Raw genomic sequence first — 12,036 nt, 5'->3', positions numbered from 1 at the left:
GCAGTAATAATGTAAATATATGTAAGTTAGCAATTAGCACGGTTGTTGACCATAATGTACAAAATGTGCATTTCAGTCATTATCTTTATTGTCGATATAGTTAAAAATGAACTCAACTCCTAGCAGATTCATTCTGGCTGTTTTATGACTGGCAAAAAAAAAAGATCTTTCAGTTTCCTCATTTTGCTCTGCTGTTATTTCTGCATCTGCCCTATTTTGTCGTATCTTCTCCCCCAAGAGTACGAGGGAGTCACGTCATCTTGTTGCAGGGATGAAGGAAGCAGGGGGAAACAAAGACATATTGGTTTGGAGCTGAGTGAAAAAACACCAGAAATCTGATCCGTCGCTCTTAAACATCTCCAGCAAACCAATTTAATGTCCTTTTCTCGCATCGTCTTCGTATTGTTGGAGCCAGTTTTCTTTTATTGGGACCGTGCTCGTCTGTCAGCTTCATTTTTCGACTAATTTATTCATTTAAGCAGCAGCGGCCACATTCAAAGACAATGGCACCCCGGCTCCGAGTTGAATTAACCTCAATAATTATGCAGATTTGGGGAAAGAAAAGCCCGATTGTTACACACTCCTCGAAATTCCTGCCCCCTCCCGTGCTTGACATCCAAGTGAATAAATTATCAGAACAGATTCAAACTTTGCTCTTCAGGATCCACTTGGAGTAACTAAACTCTCTTGGTGTGATAATAGCCACATTGTAGCCTCGGCGGCCGGCTTTATTGTTTATGTTTGCGTTGCCGATTACTTTCACGAGCTGCAAAACTTAGTGCCGTGCACTGCAAGTGCACTATCCCGTGCCGACAGAGCGAGGGATCCATTTGCTAAAAACGTTTTAAAGGAATCCACTTCAAGTGCTTCCAATAAAGACCCGTTTCAGAGCGCTAATGGTCTGTTTGATCAATACAGGAGCTTTTCCCACTGTAAATACCAAAGTTGAGCAGGTTTAAATGGGAGGTTCAGAATCCATTAGGTGTTGTTGTGAATTCAGCAGCCAGTTGTGCCACGATTGGATGTGAATGGATGGTTGTGTCCTGCTCACCACCAAATTAGTTATATAATTAGTTTCAAGTGCGTGTCGGGCTGAAATTGGTCCATCTTGCAAGAGTCTGTTTAGAACCACCGTCACCTTATTTATGCCCGTTAATTCTTTTTCATTCATATTCTCCAAGTAGACTTTCTGTCAGTGATGTTGGCTTTAAATGTTGATTATTCCGCTCCCATATGTGCCGTTTGAATGAGGGTTTTGTCGAAAATTCACAGCTCCCCGACTACCACAGCAGTTTAATGTGAAATTCAACCAGTAATCCCACAATCACGGAGAAAATCCGAGCCCTTGGGACGACCGTAGAGTGAGATCTGATGCCGAGACCTACTTGTCCCTACTTGTCTGTGAGAACAAACAGATGTTTTCTGGGAAACTGGAAAAGAAAAAACTGTCCTTCTCGGCTGGGAGTGACGCCGTTGTTGTAATATTTCAGTGCATTTGTGCTGTAAAGCAACAGTTTCAGCTCCTTTAAGCGCTGATGTTTCCTGCTCCTCTGCTGGCGTCCATGTCCTCCGGCAGGTCGTGCCGCCTTCCGAATTCGTCTTCAAAGACGGCCGGTTTGGTGAGTTTAGTGTCGAGTGTGTGCATGTGGAAATATGCTGAATTATTGATGCAGTGTAAATCCAATCTGCCTGGTGGCAGGTGTGACGTGTGCTGTTTGCCCTGCCCGCCTGTGTGTGTGTGTGTGTGTGTGTGTGTGTGTGTGTGTGTGCGTGTGTGTGTGTGCGTGCTGCAATTAAAAGGCAGCACAAATTGCAGTCTTTCTCACCCACAGACTGAAGGCCAAGTGCCACACACACACACACACACACACACACACACACACTGTCTCACTCTTCCCTCGCTGTGTCCTCCAGTCCCAGTCTAGCAGTGCAGTTTGTCCCCCCCCGTCTCCGTCTCTCTCGGCTCCTCTCGCCGTCCCAAACTTCACAATGCGCCACACTCGAGCTGTTATTGTGCAGCCATTCCGCTGCAGGAATTGACCTGTGATATCATCCCTTTGTCCCTGCGCTGTCACCTGCATCACAGAGCAGGCAGTCTGGGGGGGGGGGGGGGCACGTGGTCTGCCTTCACTGGCCCGTGGTAAAAGCCTGAAAAGTTCTGAAATATTTCTATTAAAGTATTGGTATTACATTTCTTCGGGGTCTTGGCGGTCTGAGCGTCAGGGGTCCTGATGCATTTACGGTCGGGCACTTTTAACTGCTGCCAGCTTTAGGCTAGGCTAACGGAGCTGGCGGCTACATTAGGGTAGAAATCACAATTGGTCTCCATTTTCCCTGGTATGAATGTAAAACACTGTTTGTCAGCCTGACAGGTTGAATGAAGAGTGTTTTAAAATGTATTCTGTTTGCACAGCAGCATTTTGTGTGTGTGGAATTTGTGTGGATTTAGGTCTCCTTGTCTAATTTGTGTTTGCCTTTGGCATCGGCTACGCTCTCTTTCTACTATTTTGATCTTGTTCTGTCTTCCTCCATCTGGGCTTGATCTCAGAGCCTGCAGGTGTGTGTGTGTGTGTGTGTGTGTGTGGGTGTGTACCGTCTGATTAAACCCCTCAGAACACCTCGCTGCTTCGCCATGGACCCACCCCCCCCCACCCCCCCTCTGCCAGCTGCTCGTTTCACATCGATCAAAGTTTTTTTTGTAGAATATCTTATTTTTGTGATAAAAGATTTCTCTTGTTTGTCTCTGGGCTTCCGTATTGATCAGAATGTGAATTTTTCTTCTGTTATCTGAACTCTTCTGCTCATTCAGTGGACATTTTGATGCAGTCAGGAAGGAGGATGGCGCTCATGCTGGCTTTTAGTTTCTGTAAGGCTTAGTTTCTGCTTTTTGTTGTTGTAAATGGACCGATAATGTGGGACACAGGTTTAAAGGACTGGTTATACTGGGACAGAGAGGATTAATAGTGGGGGAAAGAGGCTAAATGCACTGGTTATATTTGAAGACAAAGTTAAATGGGGCTGCTATAATGGGACAGAGGCTAAATATACTGGTCATAATGGGACAGAGTGGATTAATGGAGCCGTTATGATGGTTCAGAAAAGCTGATGGGTAAAATATGCCAAATGGACTGGGTCATTTATCAGTTACACCAGAGCACTGAAGACTAAAAATAGACTCTGAAGCCCAAAAAATAGACGAGTGTGTCTCGGGAGGAGATGGCGGCGACAGGTGGCGTGAGAGCTGGACACACAGCATGGGTGAGGTGTTGAAAAAGGAGGGCAGAAGATAAATCCCCCCCCCTGCTGCCACCCAGAGGACGTCCGTCTCCATCCGCTGCTGTTAGCATCCTCTGACGGAAACAAATGTAAATCACCCGCGAGGGTGGGACGGCTCTCCTCTCGCGGGCGCCCCCCCGTCCACCCGCCTTCCGCGGCGCTGGTGTGCGGCGGCTCGGCGGGGCAGGTTGTTTGTGTGGTGTGCTGCCAACGGTAATGAACAGCCGGGTCGACATGGCCCCCGTAGCATCGATCGCACCCTCTCACACAGACGGAGGATGGAAATTACTCCAGCTGGGGGGAAGCGAAGGAGGAGCAGGAACGCCTGCACCTTCTGTGGACACATACGGATGTAGGCATGAGCACACATGTACACACTGAGAGAGCATGTGTGTGTGTGTGTGTGTGAGCATCTGTGGCTCTCTCACACACACACAGGCCACTCATTGGACCATAGATGATCTTCTTACTTCTCCCAGTATGGAGCCCATACAGGAGGTGGACCTGCTTTCCTCAGTTGGAGGAATTTCTTGGATCTCATCCGGTTCTCCTCACGTCCCCGTTGCAGTCAGAGGCAGTCGCCTCGTATCTAAACTGTATGGATCCAGGCTGCCGGGCTTCCCCCCGCTTCATTACCACATGAATGGTCGTCACATTGCCACACACTGTTACTGGCAGAAACTCTCAAAGTCATTGGCTCGTGCAGGGCGAGCTAACAATAGCAACTGGAGGAAGCGCTCTGGCTTCATTTGGAGAGAAACAGTAATTCAATGCGTCTTTAAGTTGAATTCTGCTTTATTTTTACTTCAAATGGGAACAATCTATTTTTTTGTAGCATCAGTAGTTAGAAAATACTCACATTAGGTTTATTACAGGATAATTGGCCTAAGACGCATGTCTGCGTGTCTTGATGTGAGTCATAAATGTTCCCTTTTTTCTTTTCCCTAACTGTCCAAAAACATCAGCCACGCCGCTTCAGTTCCCAGCATCTGGAAACCGGAATAACATGTGAGATACAGACCCTCAGTAAAGGGAAAGTGCTGCGGTGGCTCCTTTAATCTTGGACTGTTGTGTGCTGCGAATTGTGTATGTTCGGATTTTTCAGTGAGAATGAAACACTATAGGAGGCACCACAGGTCCTTAACCTCCGGGATGGTCTGCTGCCCCTGTGTGTGGTAAATCTAATTTATTCCACACCTCCTTTGTTTATTTTAATGCTCTCTCTCTCTGTCTCTGCCTCTCTCTCCCTCCTGTCTTTTTCTTCTCCCCCTCCATCATCTTCTCTGTTTGTCCGCGAGCGTGTTAACACTCCAGCTCTGTCGGTGAGCCTCATGGCACCATGGAAACCAGTGTTCTTCACCGACTTGAGGGTGTGTGCATCTGTGTGTGTGTGTGTGTGTGTGTGTGTGTGTGTGTGTGTGTGTGTGTGTGTGTGTGTGTTTATAGGTGGGATCGGGGGTCTTGTTCAGTTTCAAAAAGCCGACCAGAGGTCGCGACCGTCTCTATGGGCCTCTTGCTGTAATTCATGTAAATTCCCTTAAGACCTCGGACGCTTTGTTTTTCACCCAATTGTCTCTGGTGAAATGTGAAACTCATCCCATCATTAATGTTGTCCTGTTTAACAAGCCTTAAATCAGCGGGGGAACCAATTTAAGGGACTTCCAAAGTGTTTTTCATCATTTTTCCGACATCTCTTCATGATTCCGCGGGGAAGTGAATCCAACAAGCTTGAAAAATAAGAGTGTGAGCACTAAATCTTCCAGGCTGAAGTGTTTTACAAGTGTTCCCCCGTCCTGCCTCGACAGTCTCGTGAACCCAGCCCCGTATTCTCTCTTTCAGCCAATCATATTTCACTCCCATTCACATCTCTGAATGGGGAACTCCATAAAAGAATCCTCTCCACGGACACCCACCGATTGACAAATGTACACACACACACCCACACCCACACCCACATAAACACACACATGCACACACGAAAGTGTTCTCAGGACTGTCTAGACCGCAGCGTGACCTTTGTTCTGCCAAAAGTTGCCACTGAAATATGCATTTGCCATTGAAATATTGTTTTTTTTTATTGGTGTGTTGACAAAGAGCGGGCCGGGCAGCGGGCCTGCCCCAGTGTGGGGCTGAAGCAGCAAAGGGCTGGTGGGGACGGCCCCAGTGTCCTCGCTCAACAGAGTCAATGTGCAGAAATAATGCCCATTAGACTTGGTCAGTCACGCCCCTCATTCACTGAAATATGGCCCTTTCACTCAGTTCATACCATAATCCATACACCTCTCTGCGATCCATCACTGTTCTGAAGGTTGTCTGCTCCTCTGAAGGCTTTCATTTATGATGAATTTTTTAATAAATAGCTCCTCACGCCGTGGGGTCGGACGCTGCGAAGGCCCAGCGTGAGGACTTAGTTTATCAGCTAATGTCTCTTTATTAAGAGCTGCTCAAATCTACCTGCATTAACGAAGAAACATGGAGTTAAGTTCATGCTGAAATGGCTGCAAGTCTCTGACAGATGGATGGAGGTCGTATATGTAACACATATATCAGCATCTGTTGCTGTGGTAACAACAAAGAAAAGGAAGAACGTCCCATCCTTCAACTCACATCTCCATCTGTTCAGGTTTGAACTGGGTGTATCGTTATGTGGCACCACGTCCAGACTGATGGACGGCTGACACAACCTTATTTTGTGTAGTTCAAACTGGATTTGCAAGTATCGGACAACTTCTAGATACTATTTCACTGTTGATACAACGTCAAACCATCATCCAACTAGCATGGTAGCATCTCCAGAGTTGAGTACACAACATCTGATTGGCCAACTGTTCTCCGAGTCCAATACTGTGAATAAAGCTGATGTAGCAGTTGTTTGTGTTGATATTGTGCATAAATCCAATACGGGGCTTTCGATCAGACCACATGAATAGTCCCCCTAGATGCAGCTGCTGTTTGGGGGCAGGCACCTGAGGTATTGAGGGTAAACAGTGCCAATATATTTGCGATCTACTGCACCGCCTGTGTAATGTTAAAGCAACAGCAAAGCACTTATAGTTTACTGCTGCAAAACAAGGGCGGAAGTTTGCTTGCCAGCTCGTTTACCACGCTGCATTCTAAAATCATTGTTTAGTCTGATGGACAATGTGCTTTGAGGCAGATTATGTTACATTTGTGTGCTTTTGTAGCGGGAGCGGCATTATTTAGGGCTGCACCCAGAGAATAGTGACTCTTTCAAAAGGATAGCTCCTGCCATTGTTGTCCTGCGCAACCATAGCTAACAGACGTCAAAAGAGCCTTTCCCACATCTATTCTTTCCTCAAATGGGCTGCAGTAATGCCGCCGAGGAGTGGGCAATAAATAAGAAGCCTTTCGCCGAGTCAACCAGATTAGATTGCACGGGGACATCTGTTGAGTAGGTGAGCACTTTCTCTGGTTCCTCACTCTATGGGAAAGGAAGTCCTCCCAATCTGCCTCAAGGCTTCTCTTTACTCTCTTTTATTCACTCAGCTTTGCTGGGTTTTTTTTTTACCCTTCCCTCCACCCACTGGAGCACAACCGCGCTGCAGCGGCTCCACCAGAACCGCTCTGGTGGATTCTGTGCTGAATGTTTTATTTAAACATGCATTTATATTGTCCGGTTGTTGGGCCAGATCCTCACGCTGACACAAAACAAATCAATTGTTGAATATGTAATATCCGCATATGTGTGTGTGTGTGTGTTTTTATCGCACCTCGTAACTTTGCAGATTCTGCTATGTTCATGTGATACCAGGAAATGTTTAACCTCCATTGTGGAGAGACAAAAGGTCGTTTAATCCCACTGTGAGAGGCATGGGAGGGCCAGGGGAGGCACCAGGGAGGACAGGAGGAGGGGTCGCGGTTATGTCGGAGGGGCGGGCGCCCAGTTTTGAGAGGGATTCATCTCCTCTTTCCTCGCCGTCACTCAGTCAGAGCACACACGCTGAGGAATACACAGACTCTGGGATTATGAGGACTGGGAAGCGTTCCGGAAGGATGGAAGCCCGTACTGAGGGGATCTGCTTTTACTGACGGGGGATTAAAGGTGACGCTCTCTCTCTGATTTATCTCACTCCATCTGCTCACCTGTTGTGTTGAAGGTTCGGCAGCTGATGGAGGTCGATTCTGCTGCTGTACAGTTATGAGATTAGAGCAATTTCTCCATTTTAACAATCAGGAACTGCACCATCGACGGGATATCAGTTCCAGGTTACAGCAGCAAATCCGGTTTATGTTTTAAGGTATTAACAAGTGAGGGAGTTCATTTTTAAAGGGTAGTTATTTCAGCCTCTGTGGTGACACGTTTCCTCTGGCAATAACGGAGGATTTATTATTTTCATTTGCACGTTTTCTACTGCTCGTTACTCCGCCGTGCCACAGCTTCCGTTTGCCGCAATGGCTCCAGAGCCCCTCTCCATCCCAGCGAGGTGCGCTCCTTAATGTAAACTCATCACAGGAGAGGAAGAGTGCGTCCCGGCTCTAATTATTTCACACCTCTTTGGCGATAATGGTGCCTCGACAGAGCAGCATCGCCTGAGCGCTCATTAAGCGGGAGTCGACAAGTAGCCTCACTGGCTGCTGTACTGGTGCTGAACCTTTACTTCACCCTGAAGACACACACACACACACACACACACATGGCTTGGATCTCTCATTATAGAAAAATCATCTCCAGCCATCCTGTCCAGTCTTGGACGAATGTCAATGTCAACTTTAATGTATTTGTAAAACCTTTAAGCAGAATCGACCTCAACTGTGGGGAATTTAATAAAGCATCATCAACATACCGACAGTGTTGAATCGTATTATGCGAATAGATGCGCTTTTAGAACAAACTGCGCCTTTTTTAAAACCAAGTTGACAAAAATAGCCATCCCGGGTTCATACGTTTGGAGGAGTTTGGGTCGAAATTGGCAGAAATGTGGGCGACAAAAAGCCAAAATGATGAAGAAAAGTGATGTTTTGCACCGCCTGCTCCTGAGGTGAGGTGGCTCTTGTTCTGTGACCTTTTCCCGTGGGGGTGTCTGGTCTATAAGCTGTTTTCAGGTCACCTTCCATATTCCCGTCACCATGGCAGCTGAGCTGGCCTGAGCCCTCTTCTGATGCGAGGCAGAGGTGGGGCGGCATTTGTGTGATGTCACGTGGGAGGGTGCTTTGGATGGGACCATCAATCGGCCCCTTCAAACGGGACGCGGAAAGGTCACTTTGCCTCTTGTGTACATGTCAACACGCGGCTGTTGCTACATGGAAAAATGCAGTGAAGTGAAATGGCGAGACTGTGCCTGTGATTGTGGAGGAAGATGATGTTGATGACAGATGAATAGAAGATTTGGTGAGCAGTAATGTGATATCGATCTCGCCACTGTCGGTTTTCTGTTGGAAAACAATGGGAGAAACAAAAAAGGGCTCTAAAAATCTTACGTGGAGCGGCGGATCGAGTCGATAAGGCTCTGTTGTAAATAAACTGGACTCTGGAATGGGGCCTGGATTAATGTGATGAAGGTCTGCATAGGAAGAAAATGGAGATGATGATGTAAACAGGAAAGGTTTGGACAGGATGTTTGAGCCTGGCCTGTTCTGGAGAACTCCGCATCAATTACGAGGTCCTTTTTGTGGTCGTGTCCTGGTCCCACTGAGAACCAGGAGGTGAGACAATAGAGGCTGATGAAAAAAGAAGGTTCTTGTCTTGGTGTTGGTCAGATAAATCTGTCTTAAAATGTAGCAGGATAGAAGGAATCGTCAGCGAGGTAAGAATGTGGCGCTGTTCCCTCCTCGCCCCTGGGAATACCCCTTCAATTAGTGTAAGAAAAGTTGGTTTTGCTGAGTCAAGAAGCAAAAGAACAGACAGGAGAGGTGAGGAAGGCAAAATGAAGACATTATTAAACACTGGGAGACAGAAGAGGACAGAAGAGGAGAGGATGAGCGTGACTGGAGATAATGGGAGAGGAAGGGAACTGAAACAAGATCAGAGGGGAAGAGACGGCTCTGTCTGGGCTCTAAGCCCCCGGATTCTCCGTCTGTCGAAGTTGCGATGTTTTAAATCTGTTTTCAAGTGCTTTTCTATTTCTGTGGAATCTTCTTGTAATTGTCCTCTGTTTCCATCTGGCCAGGTCAAAGAAAACGTGTCGGGATTAAAAGGAGCAGACGACTTTCCTTGGAGGAGGACAGAGGGTGCTTCAGTGTTTCCGGTGAGTTGGAACCATTTTCTCTTCTCCCACTGGATTTGAACCCACGCACATGCCTGGCCACTGTCGCCGGTCCAAATGCCCTCATATATGGCGCTGCCGGACTGCGAAGGTATGCTAACGGTCTACTAACATGCTCCGAAAACGAGCACCTGACCTTTCCGTCACCGTGGCTCTTGCCCCGATCGATCCGAGCCGTCGTGTCCGCTCTTTTATTCCGAGCTGTGAAGCAAAGGTCGGCCCTCGCTTGATTGGCATTTATCCACAGGCAAAGTGTGTTTTTGTGTCGGCCTCCGTATTGGGAGCAGGGCTTGGCAGAGAACGCATCCAACTGCCTGTGCGATGCGCGGCGGTGTCAAGCTAGCAACAATTTGTGTCCGAGCAGGTGTAAAAAAACCACCGAGGCGGCACCGTGAAGACGACCCCTGCCAACATTCGACTCATCCCTTATGAGGAGGGATGTCCAGTTCTCGGCGGGCTCTGTCTCGCTGCCTCCCTCCCTGGATTTCATTATTCCTTTCATTTTTCCTCTCGCTGCAGCAGAAGCAGAAGGTGCACTGCAGGCCAAAGAAGCTGAGCTCACACTTTTCATGGCAGAGAGGGCCACACGCAGGAGCCGCAGTCTGAATGCACACAGTCAGGCGTGAAGCGTCCACTGTGAGCGACAGCATTGAGCTCCCAGCGCTTCTATGGAAGGCTACGGAGGTTTCTGTTTACGTCCATGGTGCTGCCTTTCACATGGATGTGCGGGAGTGTGGCGTCCTTGTTTTTGCCTGTTTACTCTGACACTGTGTGCGGTGGGATGGAAAGCCTTCAGAGCTGGTCTATTATTGACTACATTACATCATTTAGTTTCCTTAGATTGACTCCTTATGTTTTTGTTATTTACACTACTTGCAAACATTCAGAAAGTCCAAAACCAATGACTTAATGACCTTACTATGTTATTTTAATCATGTCAAATGGGGTTCGACTCAGACATTTATGGACTTATTTTTATTTTTCTACCAAGGAATAGCCAAGATTCCTTTGTTTGTGTTTATTACTATTCATCTTCTCACAAATATATCAAAAGAAATAATTAAAACGCTCAACAGATGCACTGCAGCGCCCCTTGTGGCGGCAATCGGGAATAACAGAAAACCTCACGTCAGACCCAGAACACCAGCGGAACGGCTCCTAATTCTTCGTGACTGCTTTAATCTGCTTTGGCCAGTTAGCTTTAAATGGAGTGCGCCCTGACCTTTTCCATAAATTCCAGTGTAAGCAAAGTGTCATCTTCTGTGAGTTAAAGCGGCGGCTTTGTGGGTTGACAGCCGTGATATTATACAGCCGCTGCGGTGCAATCAAGACACGCTGCGGAAGTACAGAGGGAGCCACACACACTCACGGAGGGCTCCTGGGCTGCTCCCAGCATGCACTGTTTCAGATGAACGCACCAAGATATTTCTTAGGTGTATCTTCAATGCAAGGCTGACAATTCTCCCATGGTTCTTTGTGTCAACACCGCTGTGTCTGAACATTTTAAGAGTGTGTGAGAAGGAAGTGTTAAAGCGAATGATTGGTTTGAGTGTGTGTGTGTGTGTGTGTGTGTGTGTGTGTGTGTGTGTGTAAGGGAGAGCGAGTCAGTATTATAAGTAGAGAACGGGCAGCATAGAGACGCAGCTGAAGTGTCATAAAGGACATGAATAAACAAACAGATGGATACAAAGACGGGAAAAAGCAAAGGAGCGAAGGAGGCTGAGAGATCTGAAGGAGCTCGTTGGAGCCTCCTCCTCGGGGGCTTCTTCTCACCAAGGTTGCAGAGCAATCCTCAGAACCTGCCTGCCAGGAAGACCCGGTGAGCGAGGCTGTTCTATATCCGTCTCTGCATCTGCATTTATTTATTTGTTTCTTCTCCGCGGGTCCCTCCGCCTTTCATTCACCTCCTTCTTGAAAGTGTTGCTCTCTATGCCTCTGCTGGTTCTGGATTCATAGTAAAGCTTCCATATGGGGTGTGGGTCATCAGCTGTTGAATCCGGGCTTTTTAAAACAGATAGTACAAAATTTGTTCCCCACTTTGTACTTTGAGTTCATGCCACAGTTCAGTGTAAATACAATTTTACCTTACAGCCAAGACACCTTTAGCATTCTTTCTGCATGCATACGTTCAATGTTTTGGTAATGTATTGCTAGATGTGGAACCAGTCCATTTAATCCATTTTGTAGTGTCTCCACAGCTACTGTCAGTATGTGAAGCAGCACCTCACCATGCTTTGTGAGGTGCCACCAAGTTGAAATGTGCAGCTGAACAGGTTGCGGGCTAGCTTAGCGTACGTTCCCACGCCTCTCGGGTTTGGACAGTTTAAATCAGCTAAACAAAGTGAAGTACTATCAAGTTCTTTCTCTCTCTTCACGGGCTGATTCCAAGGATATTCCCAAAGCTTCGGGCAGAGAGAGTTGACTATCAGAAGCTGCTGGGATCTGTCCGAATGATTAATGTGCGTGTTAGCTGTTGGTTGTGGACCAAGGCCAAGTCTATCTGCTCATCAATATAAACCGTCTGCTCCCCGGGCGT

At 47.2% G+C, this 12,036-nt stretch overlaps 1 protein-coding gene across 13 annotated transcripts in view; it reads left to right on the top strand.

Moving 5' to 3' along the window:
* The window catches only part of LOC130535812 (neuronal cell adhesion molecule-like), a 46,764-nt gene that overhangs the window by 10,507 nt on the left and 24,221 nt on the right, over nucleotides 1–12,036 (top strand). For all 13 annotated transcript variants that reach the window (XM_057051115.1, XM_057051114.1, XM_057051118.1 and 10 more), the window contains exon 2: nucleotides 9,405–9,482. The gene's annotated coding sequence lies outside the window, so the exon portion shown is untranslated. The remainder of the gene's footprint in view (nucleotides 1–9,404; nucleotides 9,483–12,036) is intronic.

The sequence above is a fragment of the Takifugu flavidus genome, chromosome 13, assembly GCF_003711565.1.
Source record: "Takifugu flavidus isolate HTHZ2018 chromosome 13, ASM371156v2, whole genome shotgun sequence".
In the NCBI taxonomy this organism is placed as follows: Eukaryota; Metazoa; Chordata; class Actinopteri; order Tetraodontiformes; family Tetraodontidae; genus Takifugu; species Takifugu flavidus.
Note: the sequence above shows the minus strand (reverse complement) of the source record. Positions and strands in the feature narration are given on the sequence as shown.